Raw genomic sequence first — 23470 nt, forward strand, 5'->3', positions numbered from 1 at the left:
AATCCTTTATCAGATATGTCTTTTGCAAATATTTTCTCCCAGTCTGTGGCTTGTATTCTCATTCTCTTGACACTGTCTTTCATGGAGCAGAAGTTTTTAATTTTAATGAAATTGAGTTTATCAGTAATTTCTTTCATGGATTGTGCCTTGGGTATTGTCATTGCAACAGCCAAGGTCATTTAGATTTTCTCTTATGTTATATTTTAGGAGTTTTATGGTCTTTCATTTTACATTTAGGCTTGTGATTCATGTTCAGTTAATTTTTGCGAAGACTATAAGGACTGTGTATAGATTCAATTTTTAAAATATGGATGTCCAGTTTTTCCAGCACCATGTGTTGAAAAGTCTACCTTTTTCCATTGTATTGCCTTAGCACATTTATTGAAGATCAGTTAAGTCAACTTATGTGCACTTATTTCTGGGCTCTCTATTGTGAACCATTGATCTATTTGTCTATTATTTTACCAATATCACACTGCTTTGATTACCATAGCTTTACAGTAAGTCTTGAAGTCAGGTAGTCTCAGTCCTCCAACTTTCTTCTTTTCCTTCAATATTGTGTTGGCTATTCTGGGTCTTTCACTTCCATGTAAGCTTTAGAATCAGTTGTATATACCCACTAAATAACTTGCTGAGATTTTGACGGCCACTGTAGATCAAGTTAGGAAGAACTGACATCTCGACAATATTGAGTCTTCCTATCCATGAACGTGTAATATCTCTTCATTTATTTATGTCGTCTTTGATTTCTTTCATCAGTATTATACAGTTTTCCTCATATAGATCTTGTACGTATTTTATTAGGTTTATACCTAAGCATTTCATTTTTCTGGATGCCAGTGTAAGTGGTATTGTGATTTTAATTTCAAATTCCACTATTCACTGCAGGAATATAGGAAAGTGGTTGACTTTTGTATATTAACCTTACATTCCTACAACTGTGCTATAATCATACCTGTTTTTTCAAATGCCCAAATATCAACAAAAGATTACAAGGTATAAAAAGAAACTGAGGAAAGTGGCCCAATCAAATTAACAAAATAAATCTCCAGAAACTGACCGTAAAGAAATAGAGATTTATGAATACTTCACAACAAATTCAAAATAATGGTCTTAAAGATACTCAATAAGCTAAATAAAACATAGACAACTAAATGAAATCAGGATAATGATACATGAATAAATGGGAACATCAAAAGAGAGAAAGAAACCATAAAAAAGAACCAAATATAAATTCTGGATCTAAGGAATATAGCAACTGAATTGACATTTACTAGAGGGCTTCAATGGAAGAATTTTATCAAGTAGAAGAGAGGGTCAGAGAACTTAGAGACAGGTCACTTGAAAATATTGAATCAGAGAAGCTAAAAGAAAAAGGAATAAAGAAAGTCAGAGAGTTTAAGAGTCTTAGGAGAAACCATCAAGGAAACATATATGCGTTATGCAAGTCCCAGATGGAGAAGAGAACAAACCAGGGGTACAGAGCCCATTTGAAGAAATAATAACCGAAAACTTCCCAAACTTGAGTAGGGAAATGGACATACAAATTCAAGAAAATCAACGAATTCCAACCAATATAAATCAAAAGAGACTCGCACTGAGACTCATTATAACCAAACTGCCAAATCACAGACAAATAAAGAATCTTGAAAGCACCAAGAGCAAAGTGATTCATTACACACAAGAGAGCTTCTGTAAGATTACCAGTGGATTTCTCAGCAAAAACCTTGCAGACCAGAGGATGTGGGCTCATATATTCAAAATGCTGAAATAAAAAACCTGCCAACTAAGAATACTATATCCAGCAAACTCTCCCTCGAAAATGAAGGAGATTTGCATTTCCCATATGATTAGTGATGTTGAGCACCTTTTCATATACCTGTTGGCCATTTGTATGTCTTCTTTGGAGAAATCTCTATTCAGGTCCTTTGTGAATTTTTAAATCAGGTTATTTGATTTTTTGCTTTTGAGTTGTAAGAGTTCCTTACATATTTGGATATTAACACCTTATCAGGTACATGATTTGCAAATGTTTTCTCCTATTCCATAAGTTGACTTTTCATGCTATTGATTGTTTCCTTTACTGTGCAGCTTTTTAATCTGATGCAATCTCACTTATTTTTGCTTGTGTTCTATGTGCATTTGGGGTCCTATCCAAAAAACTCATTGCCCAGACCAATGTCAAGAAGGTTTTAGCCAATGTTTTCTTCTGATAGTTTTGCAGTTTCACATTTTACATTTAAGTCTTTAATCTATTTTGATTTGATTTTTGTAAATGGTGTGAGATAAGGGTCCAATTTAATTCTTCTGCATGTGGCTATCCAGTTTTGCCAACATCATTCATTGAAAAGACTAACCTTTCCCCATTGTATATTCTTGGCAACCTTGTCAATGGCTATTATCAAAGAGACAAAAGATAGCAAGTCTCAGTGAGAATACAGAGAAAAGGGAATTCTTGAACCCTGTTGGTGGTAAGGTAAATCGGTACAGTCATTCTGAAACAGTATGGAGGTTCTTCAAAAAATTAAAAATAGAAATACTTATGATCTGGCAATTCACTTCTGAGTATATATCCAAAGGGAATGAAATCAGTATTATGAAGAGATATCTACACTTCCACGTTCACTGTAGCATTATTCACAATATCTAAGATATGGAAATAGCCTAAATATGTCAATGGATAAATATGTGTCAGACAAACAACCTAGCTATATGTTCATGGCTATATATAATCACATTTTATATATATATATAATATATATATATATATATCTTATATATCTATGCAAATCACATATATACACACACACACATAAATGAATGTTATTCAGTCTTAAAAATGAAGGAAATCTTGACATTTGTGACAACATGAATGAACCCAGATGACATAATGCTAAGTGAAATAAGCTAGACACAGAAAGATAAATACTACATGATCTCACTTATATGTGGAAACTAAAATAGTCAAACACGTAGAAGCAGAGAGCAGAATGGTGGTTTCCAGGGGAAGGAGGGAGGGGAAAATGGGGAGATGCTGATCAAAGGATATAAAGTTTCAGTTATGCAGGATGAGTAAGTTCTAGAGATCTAATGTACAGCAATGTGACTATAGTTAACAATACTTCATTGTTACTTGAAATTTTGTGAAGGAGTAAGTCTTAAGAATTCTCAGCACACACAAAAAAATTATAACTATGTGAGGTGATGGATATGTTCATTAAATGAGAGTGGTGGTGATCTCACAATGTATGTGTATATCAAACATCAAGTCATGCACCCAAAATATATACAATTTTTATTTGTCAATTACACCTTAATAAAGCTGGAAAAAAAATGAAGGAGACATTAAGACTTTACTAGATAAACAAACGCTGTGTGTTCAACACCATCATACCTGACCTAAAAGAAACGCTAAAGGGATTCCTTCAAGAAGGAACAAGAGAATGCTAGACAGCAACATGAAAGCGTATGAAAATATAAAGCTATCCGATAAAGGTAAATATAGACAGATAAATAATCTGTAGTATTATAATGTTGGTGGTTAAATCACTTTTTATTCTGATATAGAATTTAAAATATAATAGCATAAAAATAGCTATATATCTATGTTAATGATATAGAATATAAAAAGATGTAATTTGTGAAATCAGTAACGTAAATTGGGGAGGGCAGAGAGGTAAATAGAGATTTTTATGCAATTGAAGTTAAGCTGTTATCAATTTAAAATAGATTACTTAACTTTAAGATATTCTATGTAATCTTCATGGTAATTAGAAAGAAAATATCTGTAGAAGATATCTGTAGAAATGAGGAAGGAATCAAAGTATATCACTACAAAAAGTCAACGAAAAACTAAGAAATGCAGTAAAAGAGGAAAAAGAAGGACAAAATAGCTGCAAGGCATACAGAAAACAAAAACAAAATAGTAATAGTCCTTTTCTTTTAGCAATTACTTTAAACATAAATGGATCAAATCCTCCTATCAAAAGACATAGATTGAGTAAATGGATAAAAAAAAAAATCAAGATCCAACTTTACCCTGTTAAAAGAGACTCAATTTAGATGTAAGGGCACATAAATGAAGCAAACATTGACAGAATTGAAGAGGGAAATAGATGGCAACACAATAATAGCAGGAGTCTTCAGTCCACCACTTTCAGTAAGGGATAAAACAAGACACATCAATAAAAAAAACCAGAGGACTTGAACAACAAACACTATAGGTCAATTGTACCTAACAGACAAAGAGCAATCAACCCAATGACTGCTCAATACGCATTCTTCTTAAATGGCACAGAATATTTTCCAGGATAGACCACATGTTAGCCAATAAAAGAAGTCTTAATAAATTCAAGAAGATTGAAATCATACAAAGTATCTTTCTAACCACAATGGACTGAAGCTAGAATCAACAGCAGAAGAAAAACTGGAAAAAATGATGACATAAAATTTAGCGGCTTAACTGTTTTTAAGTGGACGGTTCAGCAGTGTTAACTATATCTACATTCTTATGCAAAAGATCTCTAGAACTTTTTCATCTTGTAAAACTGAAACTCTCTACCCACTGAACAACAACTCCCCGTTTCCCCCTCCTCCAGCCCCTGGCAACCACCATTCTACTTTCTACTACTTTAGATGCCTCATCTAAGTGGAATCATACAGTATTTGTCATTTTGTGCCTGGCTTATTTCACTTAACATAATATACCCAAGGTTCATCCATGTTGTAGCATGTGACAGGATTTCCTTCTTTTCTTAAGACTCAATAATATTATACTGTATGTCTACACCACATTTCATCTATCGACTCACCTATTGATGGATGTTTGGATTACTTCCACCTCTTGACTATTGTAAATGATGCTGCAACAAACATGAGTGTGTGCAGGTATTTTTTTATTTTTTGAGGAAAATCAGCCCTGAGCTAACATCTGCTGCCAATTCTCCTCTTTTTTTTGCTGAGGAAGACTGGCCCTGAGCTAACATCCATGCCCATCTTCCTCCACTTTATATGTGGGATGCCTGTCACAGCAAGGCTTGCCAAGTGACGCCATGTCCGCACTCGGGATCTGAACCAGTGGATGCCAGTCTGCCAAAGCAGAACATGCAAACCACCGGGCTGGCCCCTGTGCAGGTATTTCTTACAGATCCTGCTTTCAATTCTTTGGGATGTATATCTAGAAGTGGGATTACTGGATCATAAGGTATTTCCATTTTTAAGTTTTTGGGGAACCTCCGTACTGTTTTCCAAAGTGGCTGTGCCATTTTACATTCCCACCTAGAGTCCAAAAGGGGTTTAATTTCCCCATATCCTTCTAAGTCTTGTTATTTTTTGGGTTTGTTTGTTTGTTTTTTTGGTGGGGAATATTGGTCCTGAGCTAATATCTGTGCCAATCTTCCTCTATTTTGTATGTGGGATGCTGCCTCAGAATGGCTTGATGGGCAGTGTGTGGGTCTGCACCGAGGATCCAAACTAGCAAATCTTGGGCCACCAAAGCAGAGGGCACAGACTTAACCATTATGCCACTGGTATTTGTGTATTTTTGATAGTAGCCATCCTAATGAATGTGAAGTGATATTTCATTATGGTTTTAACTGGCATTTCTCTAATAATTGGCAATGTCAAGCATCTTTTCAAATGCTTGTTGGAAAATTGTATATCTTCTTTTGAGAAATGGCTATTCAAGTCCTTGGCCCATTTTTAAGTAGGTTTATTTGTTTTTTGGTTGTTAAATGTAGGAGTTATTTTTATACTCCGGATATTAACCCTTTATTAGATATATGATTAGCAAATATTTTCTCCCACTCTGTAGGTTGCCTTTTCATTTTCACTCTTTTGATTATTTTCTTTGATCCCTAGAAATTTTTGTTTCATGTAGTCCTGTTTGCCTATTTTTGCTTTCCTTGCCTGTGCCTTCTGTGTCATATCCAGGAAATCGTTACCAAATCCAATGTTTCAAAGGTTTTCTTCGCCTACATTTTCTTCTAGGAGTTTATAGTTTCAGGCCTTATGTTTATGTTTTTAATCCATTTGGAGTTAATTTTTTACACAGTATAAGGTCAGTGTTCAAATTCATTCTTTTTCTTGTAGATATCAAGCTTTCCCAGGATCAGTTTTGCAAGACAAAAATGTTCTAGAGATCTATTGCACAACAATGTGCATTTAGTTTTCACTATTGAACTGTACACTTACTAATGGTTATGATGGCAAATTTTGTTTGTATTTTTTACCACAATTTTTTAAAAAATTACATATGTTATTATCTAATAACTACAGTGTTTGATGTTAACCTTCGCCTCTAAGTAATCATATCATAATTTGCACAATGCTGTACCCTAGATCAGGGATTCTAAAAGTATTATCTGAAGACCCATGGTGATCCTCTTCAGGGGATCTGTGAGGTAAAAATTATTTTCAAGCATACTAAGACATTATTTGCCTTTTTTACTCTTTTTCTGTTTCATATGCACAGTTTAAGCTACATGACAGATCCACAATTATCTGTAAAGGCTATTAAAATATTCTTCTTTTTTTCAACTACATATTTATACAAAGCCAGAATTTCTTCATATACTTCTACCAAACAACACATTCTGCTATAACACAGTGCAGAAAAAGTATGAGAAACTGACATCTCCTATTGAGGCAGACATTAAAGAAGTTTACGAAAATGTAAAACAATGCCACTTTCACCTTTATAGAATTTCAGAAAAAATCTATTTTTAAAATAAATAAATAGTTATTTTATATTAAACATATATTATTTATGTCACCATGTATAGTATTTATTATTGTCATGTAAAAGTGAATTAATGATACAAAATGTGAATATGCTTAATACTGAACTGTACACACAAAAATGGTTAAGATTGTAAATTTTATGTGAAATGTATTTTATCACAATTAGAAATTAAAAGTGAATTAATAAATATTTTTAAGGTTAGTTTCAATTTCTAATACTATAAACATCAATGATAAATACAATCCACATGAACAAAAAAACTCCTTGATGTACTCGCTAATTTTTGAGTGTGAAAGTGTTTTGAAACCAAAAAGTTTGAGAAATGCTGCTCTAAATATCCTTGCAATGTTAGCCTATTATTAAATTAGAATTGAAATCAATTGCAAAAACAGATTCCTTCAGAAAAACTTGACAATAATTGTCTTGAAACAAATGAAAATTGACTTTTTTATTGTTTATCAATTCAGTTTGCAACAAAGGCTGCAACAGCTGTGACAGCAGCCACGAAAATAGCTGGCACGATTAGCAACTGAAGCTAGGGTTTCCATCACGCCATTGAACAATTCAGGTTTTTCTCGTGTGCTCATAAAGTGCGTTGTCCACCGAATTTTCATGGATAAGATAGAAGAGATATAAAGCTCTTCTCCAAAAGAGAGAAAACAGATGCTCCCTTCAATAGACACAACAAATTTCAGTCTTTAAATAAATAGTAGTACATGTGCCATGTAATAGATCTGATTTTCTCATCCATTTTTGCCTTTACATTGTAACCTCAGCAAGTAGCAATTTTCTTTCACATCGCTTCAAAACACTGTGCCATTATAATAAAAGGGCTGAGAATGAGAAAGTGGCAACAGCCTGTCCTCAGTGTCTTGGTAAAGAAACGTAATTGTTAATGCTTGTTATAGTGTATACTAGCTGTATTTGTAGTATTTTGGTACATAAAAATGCATACGTCTGCCTAAGGCAACAAAAAATTAGTATTTTAGAATTTGGAAAAAACCTTATTTCTTACAGGCATACCTCATTTTATTGCTCTTTGCTTTACCGTGTTTGGCAGATACTGTGTTTTTTTATAAGACTCCCCACTAACTAAAATATTACAACTTGCTGAAGCCTCAGGTGATGGTTAGCATTTTTTAGCAAGAAGGTATTTTTAATTAAGGTATGTACATTATCTTTTTAGACAGAATGCTATTGCCCACTTAATAGGCTACAGTATAGTGTACACCTAACTTTTATATGCACTGGGAAACCAATTGCAATATTCACTTTACTGCAGTGGTCTGGAACCGAACCCACGATATCACCAAAGTGTATGCCTGTATTTTAACAAATAAATAAAACGTTGGATGACGTGGTGCTCACATAAGCTGTCCATTGACAGTAGCACTCAAAAGACGTTTCCTGAAGCCTAGGAGTTCTTTTACCACTTCATCTCTGCCACTCACTTCTTCCCCAGTTTCCTTCGGCCTCTATAACAATGTTTCTCATCTTCCAATGCTGTGATTCTCATAGGTGGTGGTTCTCTTAGAACAGAAATGACGAACTTTTTCTATAAAAGGCCACATATCAAATATGTTCGGCTTTGGGGGCCAGGCAATCTCTATAGCAACTACTTAACTCTACCATTGTATGAAAAATAGCCACAGGCAATGCATAAATGAATGCATATGGCTGTGTTTCAATAAAATTTTATTTACAAAAAGAGGCTCTGAGTGCGTGGGGGGGGGGGCGCACAAACTTGACCCATGGGCCATAGTTTGAAAACTCCTCTTAGAACATTGCTTCTTGTTCCCTCCCCAGCAGTAATTCAATGTGTAAGGTAATTAGGCCATTGTATTTTTCCTTACCAGGGTTGTCTCATTTAAGACAATAAGAACAACAAACAAGTATTGACACGAATAGATTCACTAGAAATTTGTTAACAGATTTGAAATGCTGTTTCTCTGTATCATTGTTCACAAAACTCTCCCCTCCCGCTTTTTGATTTTGGTTCAGAAACATGAAACCTTTCCAGCTCACATATTTAGGCAGATTTGATTTCAGTTAGTTTAACTATACGCCGACAGTGACAACCCAATTAATGGAGATCATTTTGTGAACCACTCAAGGTTGAAAAGAAATTTTCTCCCATCTTCTATAGTTGCTAAAGGTCACATATAGAAAATAGAACTTCACAAATTTCCAACCCACCTAAAAGTATAGCCATAGTGAGCAAATCCCCCACAGTTATAAATACGGTTCTAGTGCTGCCATTTAGAAATTTACTGCTTTTCGCAGTCCAGTAGCTCAGAAAAAGCAATTTTTATTTTTACCTCCTGTATCAACCTGTGTGAAATCTTTCCATGTCAGAGAGGCAGTAGGAGGCAAACATTAAAGTACTTTTTTACTTTAAAAAAATAAGAAAAATGGGCTTCGAAACACTGTTTATCTCAAAATGCTGACAGCTGAAGAAGCAGTGGGAGCTGACCTAAAGAGCAGGTTACTGTACTGCAATAAATGTTAACTCATTAAAACATTCTTAATATCAAATTCATAGAAATTCTTAATCAAACTCCAGTTTTTCTAGCTTACTCAATTTTTTTTAATTTTTGTTCCTATTTCTACCTCTCCTTTTAAACTTCTTCACTTCCTGCTCTCTTCTACCATCTCAAACTCCATCTCTTATATTATCATTATCAATGGTTCTGTTCATAAGTGGATACAAGGTCACACACATTTACGAATCATGAGAGGAAATTCAAAGTCCAACAAAGGTTAGGAATAGGAATTTGAAAGTTTAAACTGCTACGGAAGTCAATTTTCTTTTTCTCTCTGTTTTTCATTTATCTCTTGTCCTTCTCCGGATTTTTCTCCAGCTTATTTGATGGTCCACAACTTCCAAGATTTCCTATCTTTCTACTTTGTCATATATGAGATTGCTTTCACATCTTTTGAGGTCATTAGTAATTTATTTCCACCATAATTAGCAGTCCCAGAACATTTCCTCTACTCAAGGCACCCTAGGCATCTTATCCTCAAGGACTCTAAAGTAATTCCTGGTATGTCTTTGCTCCAATTGAGTTATTCATCAATAATGATACACCAATTCAAAGTCTAGCTACCCATCAAAACACAGTTCAAGTCTCAAATCCTGAAGATATCCTTTCTCTCTAACTATTTCTTGGTTTATGGTCCTTCTCATCTCAAAATTCTCACTCCACGTTAAAGCCAAAGTTCTTATAATGACCTATATTTAATGATCTTGCTTCCTATTGCCTCTTGTTCTTCATTACCCAATGCTCTGACTTCATTCACACTACTCCCACTATTCTGCCCCCTTGAACAGACTCCTACAATGGGTCCTTTGTACCTGACCTCCCCTCTGCCCAAATATGCTTTCCTAGTCATCTACATGGCCACTTCAGCATCTTCACTTCCTTCGGATTTCTATGCAGTGAACCCTTCACTAGAAACCTTATCAAAAGTCCTCACCCCATCCTCTTGGCATTTTATGTACTCCTTTCCTCCTCATTATTTCTATTGAGCATTCTTTACTCTTTGATGTATTTATTTATCTTGCTTATGGTCTGCTCCACTACACTGTGAGCCATGCAAGAGCAGGAATTTTCATCCATTTTGTTCAACACTGTATGCTCAGCACCTGGATGGGCACATGAAACAAGGTGCTGCCCAGATGTCTGCTGAGTGAGTGAATGTCAGGACCATGATATAGCGCTTCATACTGCACCGTGTTTTCCTGGCCCTTATTATTCCCTGCATGATAATTATCTGCCCCAATTAGATTGTCAGAACTGAGGTCTTGGCTTAGGTTTCATCTTTTTGTGTTCCAAAAAAACATCTAGAACAATGCTGAGCATATGGACAAAATTCAGTAAATATAGGCTTCAATGTTTAAAGTCTGAAAATTGAAAAAGAATTCAAGTGAAAGAGAACGTGAATTTAACAAAAGTAGAGTAAACTGGCTATGAGAGTTTCTGGGAAATATATTTCTGGGTAGAATGAAGAATTAAAAACGAGGTTCTATTTACTCCCATCTCTCCTCAGTAATGCTCCATCCGTGTTTAAACACGGAGTCTGGATCACACAGGATAACTTAAAATGCAAGGAAGACAAATGTAAGGAGGCCAACAGAAAACTGAGGGATGCTGAGGGGAGCTTTCCACACCCTTTAGCAAAAGCTGTGCCAATATTCCACCCAGAATTAAAACAAGGCCGTGCAATGTTAAATTCAAATACCCTCTTTCTGGTTTCAGAGACTATATGTGTTACACTTTAATTGTATGCAAACTTCGATTTTGTTTGTGTTAAATATTTTGCTCCACTTAGGAGCATGATCACCTAAGAAAGCCCTGAAATTGTACACAGTGACCTCAGGCTGGCAGTCAGAAGAGCCTATGGTTTCAAGCATGTGCAGTAGCTGCTGCAATCATGAATCAACTCCAATTAGTGCAGCAGTGACGAGCAACCAGCCTCCAGAGGTTAGAAATCTGTGGGCCCAAACTTAGCTCACCTGCTGAGGATGTCGAATTGTCCATGATTCAGCTGTTAAGCTCATTTTGTCTTCATCGAGCTGCCTTGTGTATGAGAGCCAGCCCTTACCACCTGAGCTGAATCAGCTACCCAAGGAAACTGCTGTTTGCCAAGCAGGCCTCCCAAATCAGTTCTGTGATGGGGGCATTGCTGTTGTGATATGAATTTTTTAAAGGAATTTCTGAATCCATGAGTTAAACACAAAATAACAAATATGTAGTTTGATAATAATTAGAATTATTACACAAAGAACTGAAATTCAGAACTGAGCAAAAGGAACCCTGAAAAGGGAAGATAATTGTGTGCGTATGCATGTGCGCGCACACACACACACACACTCGCCCTTTTCATCACTTTGAATTGCTCTAAATCGGAGATCTCAGTTTCATCTCATTATCTAACTACAGTCTCCAGTCCTTCCACCTCATGGACATCACTTCCTATGTAATTCCTTTCCAATTCATATCTTTAGTCCCTCCATGCCTTCATTTTCACCTACTATGCAAAATGGTTCTGATCTACCCTTCTTTTGTGCTCAGCCTACCCTTCGGAAATAGTGCTCACCAACACTTTCAACAGTCTGGTACTCCTGTCTTTTCCTGCCTGCCTGGCAGAATTGCAATTGCGACACAATCCCACCATCCCTTTCCTAAGCTCAGCTAAATAAAACCAAGCAATCGTATGAAGCAATGACACCAAAAAACAATGATTTTCAGACAGAGATGGACCCTCAAATCTACTTAATAATACATTTATTTGTTCTTAGTTCCATCTTTCATTCCCCTCACTGATGGTTCTACTTTTCAAGCCTTATCCTGTCTCATAATCTTGGTAACTTTACTTCAGGTAGAAAACTGAAGTAACTAGGAGTGGTTACTTTCAATTCCCAGTCATTTTTACTTAGTAATATATCCTTATCCACGTTTTCCTTATTTCTTCAAGTCTCAGCTGAAGCAGAGTCCCTCCTTCGAGAGATCCAGTCTCCTCCAAGGCAAAGTCCACTGGGTATTTCTTCTCCTCTTCCAGTCCTCCCTACCGGCTCTTTCTCCTCAGCCTACAAACTCGTTCTTAAAGATTCTTTGCTGCCCACCTAGCATCTCCATCCTATAACAGCTAAATTTCATAAAGAAATACTACCCACCCACTCCACCACCCGTTGTCACTCTTCTATCTTCCATTCATTCTTCAATCCATGGAGGTTATCTTCTTCTTCCACTGCTTTCCACTCCCTGGGATGTGATTGGAAACGAATCCATAATCTCTATGCGCCAAAGCCAATGGACACTTTAAAGACCTGAATTCATTTAAAGACTGTTTCTCTCTCATCTCCCTTGGCTTCTGTGTTACCACTGTGTCTTCAGATCTCCAGGTCTTGGTCTTCTTGGCGGGATCCTTCTATACTGATGTCATCATCCCATCCCAGATGGCCTCAAAGCCTGTCTTTCCACAGGTTACTCTTTCCACTGCTTTGCCAACTGTCCATTCCCGATCTTAGCTCTATACTACCTCTTCCACGTCTTTTTCCCCGTGAAACTGTTCTTTCTTTCTCTTAGTTTCTCACCGTGTTGTTACCTCTTCTATAGTATTTACTGCAATATTATACTAAAGATATTTGTGTCTCTCTTCCCCAAATAAATTATAACTACTTAGATGGCAGATATCTGGTTGTATTCATTGCTGTTTATCCTATAACACTTTGGAAATAAACAATGCTCAATAAATTAAACTAAATATAAGTTTCATATACTCTTTGTAGCTTAGCTTACATTTTTCAAAAGTCAGACTACCAAAACCCCAAAATAATGACATTACATAACACTGATATTCTTGGATATCCTCAAGGAAATTCCCCTGCCATTACGAGGTGGTAAATTTTCCTTCTCACAGAAAGATTTCTTCCTCTGTACTGCGACATTATCTAGCATACCAGCACTGAGAGAAGGAAGTTTAACACCTATAACGTCACTTGCTCAATGATTTTTGCTTTGAAACCTGCTTGCCTTCTACTTTCCTGTGAAGAACTTGGGAAGAAAACTATCAGATTTTTCTTTCTATTTCAAAAGAGAGGAAGAGAATTTGAGATTGAATATCAATAAGGGGTCACATTTTCTGCCCTGGTGCCCTTGGGGATACACTGAATGGGCTGGAACACCCCACCACCTCCATCACCAAGCTATGCAGGAAATTACCCAGTGATCTGAGGTACATTTTCTGTGTCCACTCCCATAATCAAGTGATTCACCTCAGTTTTAGCTGAAGGAATTCTCTTAAAAAGCATCTCATGGTATCAGGAATCTAGAATTTGATGTTTGAATATTACTGATCAAACTTCAGTTCTAGCTGTTTTTAGCCTTGTGACTTCAAGCAAGTTAAATAAGATTTCTGAACTTCATATCCAGAATGCTAATAAAAATAATTCATTTTTGACAGAGTATTTGTTAAGCTTAAATGAGAGAGTGCTCCTGAAAGTACTTTGAAAATATAATGCATTATTCAGCTACTGGTAGTTATTTCCACCTTCAAATTTGCTCCTCTTTTGGATAACCTTCCCTTTTAGCCCTGTAAGCTGTCCCATTGGATCCAATTAGCATTTCCTCACCATTACACAAGGCTCAAGATTACTATGTTAATTTTCTGCATATCAGCCCTGGTAATGTTTCGCCATACAGTCAGTTCCATGGATGTTAATTTTTCCTGTTTGGACTAGATCATTCTCTGACAGATTTATTTTTCAGAACGATTCTTTATATCTTTTCTATGCTTTATACCTTACTACTGGAAAATTACTTTGGGGAACAGTCTTGCAAATTTACTAATGACACCTCAGCGACTAATGCTCAACACCAACCAATTGATGAAAATAAGCATTAAGCGATGAAACATAATTTGAAGCCCTCACCTTATTACAATGACTCTGGGGGCCTAACAAGCACCACGTTCATATTTAGTCAAACTGAATGGACTCAAATTTGGACAAATAACATTTTATTCTTTAGAACTCAGACTTTGGGGTTATTTCTCAGACTTCAGTACTCATTGTCCGATGGGCTGAAATGGAGTTTATTACTGCCACTGCTAATGACGTCTTCACGTAAAACCTATAGTTATGAGGTTCTATTATTAATTACTTTTCTCGCAAAGATAGTAAGAGTACTTCTGGGAATCTTCAAAAAGCGTCTACTGCAATCCAGACATGCCCTGTGCATTCAAGCATTTAAATTCATTTTTGGCAATATTTTAAAGAATTTATCATTTTTTCAACTAAGGTCTTATAAATCTCTCTTATATGGCAAGTGTAAAATATATTTTCTTTGATATATACAGAAATATAATTTAAGCAAGTATACCTATGGATATAAATATCAGAACCCTTCAAAATAAAATCTACATTGAAAATGTTGCTTTTCTTCCCATTACATGCACCTACGCTTGCATAGTCTAAGAACAAACCAAATTCTCTTTGACAATGTGGTCATACCAAATGCCATATCATGCTGGATGTATAGCTAGATCCAAGGAGAATAGAGGTCTGTTGTAGACTAGATGCAAAGATGTTTTTGTTCTGATACATTTAGAAATCTTAAATATATACTCTTAAATTTAGGATTTTAGGCGTCGGGAACCATTTCTTTGTTTCTGATTTAATAGATAGTATATGTTCTAGTACCTACATTCCAAGAAGTTTTGTTCAGAAGTTAGGTGCTACCTCCTCTAGGAGTCCACTCTGAACTTGTTATCCTGTTACAGGTTCTCTTCTTTGGTGTTCCTACAATATCCCCCGCACATCTCCATATTTGCATTTAATACCTAATCTCTGTTCATGTGATTTTTCCTATACATATGAGCTCTGAGTGCAACGCCTTTCTGATTCATCTTCAGAACACTTGCACCTAGCCATAGTGTTTGACACATAGTATATACAGAGACAAACAAGGAATGATTAAGAGAACGAATTAATAATCCATAGTCTACCATCTAAAGTAAAACTGGTATTATTACTATTGACTTTGACTCATTCTTCTTATTTCCTTACGCATTCCACTTATAACTGTATCTAAGTGAGAACATCACTGTAATATTTTATAAACCAAAAGAAAATATATTTGAATCTTTATCAGAAACTGCTCTACCATGATTTGTATCCAGTTGTGTGCTCACAAATCTTTAAGAGTTGGCTCTCCAGAGGGGAAAAAAGAAAGGAAGAAAGAAAGGCTAGTTTTGCAGCATTTTCTGATTTCCGTAGTGTAATACTGCTATCGTGGCCAATTTCAAGCTACCAATATGATGTCAGTGACAGAGCTGGGAAGAGATAAGCACATTTGGCTCTCTGGAGTGGGTGACAGCAGCCCCCAGGACATCACTGGCTGCTCCTACAGCCTGTCCTGTACTACTCACTTCAACTGGCTTTACTGAATTGCCTTCTGCTACAGGTTTTCGGTTCCTCCTTTCAAGGACTGACCTCTACGGGGGAAGGTAATAAATCAAGGACATTAGAGCTGTAGGCTGTCAGGTTCCTGAAAAATGTTATCTTTAAACACAATCCTTAAGCTCACCAATAAACCACAAGTAAAATTACATCTACAATTTTTCAGGAAGCATATTTTAAAACTCATATAAAAGCATAAAGAGTACAAGATGGAGACTTTTGGAATCTATTTTGATTTGTATTGAGGAAGGCTATATTATAGTTAATAATTTTATCCTTTGAGGGGGAAAAAGTAGACCATTATCTCTAAAAATGATCTTGTATTGTTTTATGTTAACTACTTCCTTCCTCATTTTTCAATTAATTTAAGCTTAAATTGTCTCTGCTAGTAAAACAGCAGAACTTTCAACATTTGTGGTAAACCACATGTTTACATATTTATGATTTTAGGTATCTTGGTTTCTGGCTTACAGTTATTAGAATCAAATGAGAAAAGAGCAGCTCAGCAATTCTTTGAACATCCTACCAACTGAGGCTTTCAAAGAAATCATTTGAAAAATCAATGAGAGCTATTTAATCTATACCCTGACTTCTGGTGATTCATTGGACTTTATTTTTACCATCTGGGTTAGAGATGGACAAATTCTAAAATATTTTATTAGTGATAAAGTCCTGTTATTACTTTAAATCACAATAGCTATTAATATACGAGGGAGAAAAGAGATTTCCGATAGACATTTGTGGCTGTCTTCACTACTCATTTTGTCAAAAATTATTCTGTAAAATCTTGAAATATGTAAAATTTTCAATAGTCAAAATTAAGCACGTTGATGGCACTGTGTTTCTAATTTTGTTGTCTACAAATAACCTTGAAGTTCCATGAACAGTAACATTTTCTTCCAAAAGTTCAAACGTGGTATATTTTTAGGAGAAACAGGATAATTCACTGAATTGTGGGTGTACATGGTAAGTTCAGAAGTCATATCTCTCTAAAAAAAGAGTAAACAGAAATAAACTTCTTGAGCATGGCATATTGCAAAGCTCTAAATTCCAAGGACAGGCTGCTATTACATTCAAATTTTATGTAAATTAAAAATGAAACCATATGATTTTAATCAATTTGTATCAGATCACAAAGGTAAGAAGTTGTGAATATCAGATGAATTGAAACCAATAATCAAAATACCCTGGGGCCCTTAAAAGCAAGCCCAGAAGCCATGCTCACTTTTGTAGGATGATGAAGCATCAGAAGAAGGTTAATTATGGTCAACACATCTGTTTATTAAACCTTTTTAAGGCAGAAAATCACGCAATCTATTTAAGCAACTATATAGCTTATATACACTTATATGAATATGTTTGTATAAATGATGTAAGGAAAAATTCACAACAAGGTATTTTTATAACTCATGATAAATGTTGATCATATTTTTATTGTATGAAGTCCACATCTTGCTAACTTTGCACCAGTTGAAATATCAAAGGCATATATATTTCATCTGCCTTACTTTCAAGACCCAAATTATTTCTTTATAATGTTGTTGTCCCACTTGTATTTAACTTGTATTTAACATGTGAAAACATTTTGAATCACTTGTTTTAATGCGAATATAGCTCTTAATTAGATGTAACAGATTATCTAGCTTTCTTTAATCCAAATGAGTCCAGACTTCAGCATTTCTTATTATTCTTATTCCCAAACTTATACATAGAACAGATTAAATGAAAGTGTATTCAATTAAAAGAATACAGAGCTATTTTAAACATTTTAAGTAACACATACAAAACTAAGGGAGGAAAATCACCAAAAGTAATTCAGCAACAAAAATTTCAAAATCACAATTGTTTCTAAATAAATAATATCTGTTAGGTTGTATTGCATAAATGATATACCTTATGAATTATGTAATAGATAATCTTAGTGAGAGAAAAGTGATACAGTTGCTAAGGTTTATTGACTGCTTTTCATGTGCCAACGTGCACCCTGCTCATCAGTTTACATGAACTATCTAGGGCAATTATCTCAATTATTTTTACAAAATAGGTATTAGTATTACTTCCATTTGCAACTTAAGAATTTGAAGCACAGAGAAGTGAAGTAACTTCCAAAAGTCATAGAGCTGGGAAAGGGTTGAGCTGGGAATCAAACTCAGGTTGAGACCCCAAAGCTCTGAGTTGCAGAACAATGTTGCTACCTCAGTGACATTTTAGTCACAATTTAAGCATACATCTCTTAATGCTAAAGTTCAGAGGTCAGTAAACTATGACCATGAGTCAAACCCAGCCTCTTGCTTGTTCTGTAAGTTTTACTGGAACACAGCCGCGCCTATTGGTCCACATATTGTCTATGGCTGTTTCACCGCAACAGAGGCAAGTAGTTGCGACAGAGACCATACGGCCTGCAAATCCTAAAATATTCGCTTCCTGGCCCTTCACTGGAAAAGTTCACTGACCTCTGCTTTAGACTTCTAATTTGAAATTTGAAATCAGTATTCTATGTTTCTAGATGCTTACTGCATTTTCTATTTATCTAACTTTGTAAGCAGTTAATATGGTTGAAATAATCATTATATATTTAATAAATATATCAACAATATATGATTAAAACTGAAATTCTGACAGTTTCTCTAAAGAGAAACAAACAAGAAAGAATGTAAGTTGTCACCACTTATCACAAAATTAGGATCTTTCCTAAATGGCCCATAATAAAAATTGCTATTTTATATGAATGTATTATTTATTGCTATTATGGCTCCACCTAAGAACTTTTCTGGTTTATAAGCATGCATACTGGGGCTGAAACAAAGCTAGTATATATCATAAAATAACTGATATAACTCTAAAGAAATCAAAATAAAAATGAGATCTTGGCTTCGTTAAAAGTATAAAATAAACTATCAACACTGACAAATTTTGTTAGTTACTTAAACAATTATTAGAAATAACGTTAGTTACTTAGCAAATAATGAACAAACCACTTTGTTTATTACAAAGGACGTAGCACTGTAGCCATTTTTGCAGATTTACATATTCAAAATTAAATTTAAATTTTTCGGCAGATCCTTTCAGTAGAAGTTAGAAAAAACTTGAGCACAATAGAACCTAAAGTAACATCTCACAGAAAAAGCTAGCGGGGCCCCTGGACCAGTTGCACACAGTGGCATTCTCTTGGTAAACTGACTCCAATCTAAACATCTAAGCTTTTAATTTGCTAGTCCACCAAGTATGTTCCTCTCTTGTGAGTCGGCACACATTAAGTTCACAGAAATGGTTACATAAAACTAAATTGATATTTTATTTATATTCAATCAAAAAATATAACTACTGAGCAGATGAGGCTCTGATTCATCTCTAATAGTTTAGGAAACCCTGCTGTGACATCATGATCTCCTGCAGCAGATTCTCCCACAAGTGTAGACCATACCACTTGCAATGCCTGTTGGGCCTGTAGTATCCCTTTATTCATTTCTTCAGGGCCTGACACACATATTCAAGTTACTTAAGAGGACATTTGGGGTGGTCTGATTCCTGATTCTTCTAACCAGGTATATTAGAAGAATAGATCTTAAACAGATCTCTCTTAACACAATCCCATATAATCCCTCACACGATGTAAGAGAAAGGGGAAAAATAATTGTTGTCATGCTGACTCAAAGAATGTATTTAAAAGATTAGTTACTATTTAAATATTTAGAATAATAGAGTCTGCCTTGGTTCTTATGTACTGTGCTAAGAATACCAGACTTGACCCTGTGAGTAGAGGGTGATCTTGAAGCGATAAGCAACGAGACACAGATCTTCCCTTTGGCCAGATGCATCGAGTTGTTATCACTTGAGGATATCCCCCTCTCCACATGGTGAGAAAGGATGGCTAAAGAGGGCGCAGACCAAGAGACCATTCTAGCTTTGGAAGAGTACATTTCATAGAAAAGAGGCCAACTTTCCTTTGGACAAGTTGAGTTTTAGATCCCTTCATCATTTAACCTAAACATTTCTGAAGTAAAATCCCGTGATTTGTATATTCAGGGCCTATGCTGCATTCTACTGATACCAAGTGCCCTCATCAAATTGAAAACTGTTTCTCAGTCATCATTCCACTTGATGTGAACAGCATTTAATATTTTAAATTGCCTTCAGGAAACTGATTTTTCCTGGTTTCTATGGCACTCTGCTTTCATAATTCTGCTATCTAATTCTTATCTCTTTTTTTCATTCTTATTTCTCTGTATTTCTATCCTCTAAGTGAAATTTAAATATTTAATTCCAAGTTTCTCTTCAATTCTCATCCTCTATGTTATGCCTATGACCAGAGAATTGAGTTTATTTGTCGCCTGGCACGTTGTGTTTGTATATTCGGCTGGTGGAATGTAGGAATCAGATGTGGAGCACATGGCATGTCACTCATCTCCTTCTTGCTGGCAATTAACAGGTGAGGCGCTGGAGGCTGACAAGGTAAAATCCTCTGGATTTAATGAATTTAATGTTGTACATCAACATTATAGCACCTTGGCATAAACAATAAACCAGTTTTGCTCCCCTGAACGGTGAGGTGGTTGACATAATATGACAACTCCAAAGACTTCCTAGTCACTCTGGTGATCCTTCACTATATCTGCTCCCCTAGGTGTCTTAAGAGAGTGGAGTCTTCTCCAATGTGGCCCAACTTCTTAAGATTGACTGGTTTCTTATCTCCCTAGTCATCCTCAGATGACATCTCCTGATTTCTTCCGGTACTCAGAGATACAAACTCCCCTTTCTATAAAGACAGAGAACACTTAACTTGTCCTCTTAGGATTGTGTTCTATGCTTTGTGAATAGCAAGAAGAAGGAAAAAAAAGAAAAGAAAAGGAAATTGTTTCCATATCTAAATGGTCTAAATATTTATACTTACGATATCACATTTACTTTTTATAACAATCTCATGAATTAGGTATTGTTTCTCTGTTTTATAGCACAGAATATTTAAACAACTTGTTCAATATTACTTACCTAGTAAGGATTGAGCAGAGAAACAAATTCAGATGTGACGGGTTGTTAATCATATACTTATAATCATTACTGTTTTTGCATATATATTCCTAGAAATGAACAGTGTGGAGGGGTAGGACATGAAAGATTGCAGGATAGCCTGTTTTGTTTTTAGGTCTGAAATTTACTTCTTTAGCATGATGAAACCATATCTGTGTTCCTGATGAGGAGAATCAAAAACAGGCACAGTGCTCTGGTCCATGGACAGTCACTTACGTGTTTGGATATAAATGACTCTGAGTCAAGGTTGACTCACACCGCTAAAGAATTTTTATCAAAATATGTAATTGTTTTAATCTGATTCTTTAAAGTAACTTCAAGGATTTTGTTTCCATACAGGGAAATTCACTTTGCAACTGACAATAAGTATGAATCATTTTTTTCACTAGTTAGTTTGGTTACAAGCTACTGAAAATAGAGGCTTTGCAGTGGAAGTGGCTTTCAATCATACCTGTTTGAGTAGATGTATTCCACAGAGACTGGAAATCACAAAGCCTGGTGTGAACTGCTGCAAAATGAACTGACGGAACAACAAATGCAGATTTTTTTCTCTGTAAAGTTCTTTTCAGCAAGAAAGTGGATCAAGAATCTGCCTGCTTAAAAAATCAGCAGAACTACCTAAGTAAGTAGAAATTTTCCTCCTTTAACCTAATCACTAGGATTTTTGTTTGTAGTCTGAAAGCAATGGTGCCAAATGCGTGGTCTTTGTAGTACATTTTTAAAAAGTTATCTGGTAGCCTTTTATCCAATTATGATACAGTTATATCCATCTTTTTTCTTTAAGGCTGAAGTTATTTACAAAACATTTTCTCCAGTTCCTCTGGCGGATGTCAGAAACAGCTTCACAGGAGAGATGACAGCAAAGCAGGATTTTGAAAGACGAATTGCAGCCAAATACAATTTTTACTATAAGGTGGATATAACTCAGGAAATGGGTGTTTTCACAAATAACCTGATCAGCACACTCACTATCCTCCACAAACCATCATCCAAAAGGACTCGCTGAGCACTGTGCATGCCTGCTACCGCATCAACCCCAAACCAGAGGCGATTGGCATGCTATGAACCTCTAATTATTTACAGAGACAGTGAGCGGTCAATAGGCTTTGGAGAAAGAAGAGGGAACATGACTTGAGAAGAAACCCAGCGTTCTTTTGAGGTGTCAAAGCACAGTAAAAGCTGATTTTAAATGCCATTTTTCTCAGCTGAGAATCTCTATTAAATATTCTCCAAAGCATCCATTTATGTTCCTATTGACCTGGGAGCACTTTAAATACTTAAGTGTAGTCAGAGTTATCAAAAACACGCTACGTAGTGTTCAGTAGAGTTTTAACATTAATATGTTTTATTATTTTTCTGATTTTCTAGTAACACTGAATCCAGTTTTGATAAAGATGCTCTAGCGTGCACAGAGAGCTGCACTTCAGTTTGAGTCTTCAGACTGTTCCACACATCCTGTGACACACCAAGCAAGTCACAGATTTCTGAGCCTCCACTTCCTCATTTGTAACATATGGGCTAATTTCACATGATTGCTATGTTACTCCTCTATCCTTAAAAAAACCCCTCACATTTCTAAAATTAGTTTATAGTCATGAGATTTGCAAAGCTTCTCCGTAAAATATTGTCTACTGAGATTAGCATTACATTAGTTTCTATCACAATTGAGCATTAGGAATTAATGCTGCTCAGACAAAGGTGATTCACTGAATCAGTTAGAGAACATAAATTACTCTACAAATCCAGTGATATTTTAATAAAAAATATGGATAGGGTTTATGAAGCTATTTGAAATGGTGACCCAAAAATTCACAATGAACAGTAAAAGACCAAGAAAAGTCAATACAATTTTGAACAATAATTATTGAGTACTTTATGATTTGTTAGGAATAATTATAATGCTTTACATAAATAAGCACGTTTAATTTTTGAAAGAACACTGTGATGTAGGAACCATTAACACCTTTATTTTGCAGATGAAAAAACTGAGACACAGAGGCTAAATAATTTGCCAATATCATACTGTTAAAAGAGGATGGAATTGAGATTTGAACCCTAGTAGGCTAGCTCTAAATGTTACATGATATTATACTGCCAATATAGAAAAGTAAACGGGGACAACTTGACTTGATAAATAGAAAAATAGCTTGAAATTAAGATATTATAATTTTTGCACAGGGATAGACAAATAGAGAAATGGAACAGAAGAGGTGGCCCAGAAACAGAACCATACAGATGCGTCCATTCAGAATATACCAGAGAGAGCGGCTTCGCAACCGGTTCACTAGAGAGATGCTGGATTATTCAATACATGGTGTTGGAAACATTGGCTGTTCAAGTGGAAAAACAAAATACAAAATAGCATTTACCTTACATCATGAAAAAATATAATCCAGATGGAATAAACATGTAATTTAAAAGAACAGCTGCATGACCTCAGAGTAAGAAGAATTTGTTAAATAATACGCATGCACACACACAAAACAACCAATGAACAGCATGATTCATTTCACTGCATTGAAACTTAAAATCTTTGTATGACAAAAAAGATACAGTTGAAATATAAGCTTTAAACCACAAAATTGTATTTGTATTGCTTACAACTAATCATGCTTTAGTTTCTGAATGCATTAGAAGTTTCTAAAAATAATAACAAAAAATAAACAAAATAAGCCAAGGATTTGAGCAGGCAAATCACAGAAAGAAAAGCTGAATTGCCAATAAACATATTTGAAAAC

This window comes from Equus caballus, chromosome 20 (assembly GCF_041296265.1).
Source record: "Equus caballus isolate H_3958 breed thoroughbred chromosome 20, TB-T2T, whole genome shotgun sequence".
In the NCBI taxonomy this organism is placed as follows: domain Eukaryota; kingdom Metazoa; phylum Chordata; class Mammalia; order Perissodactyla; family Equidae; genus Equus; species Equus caballus.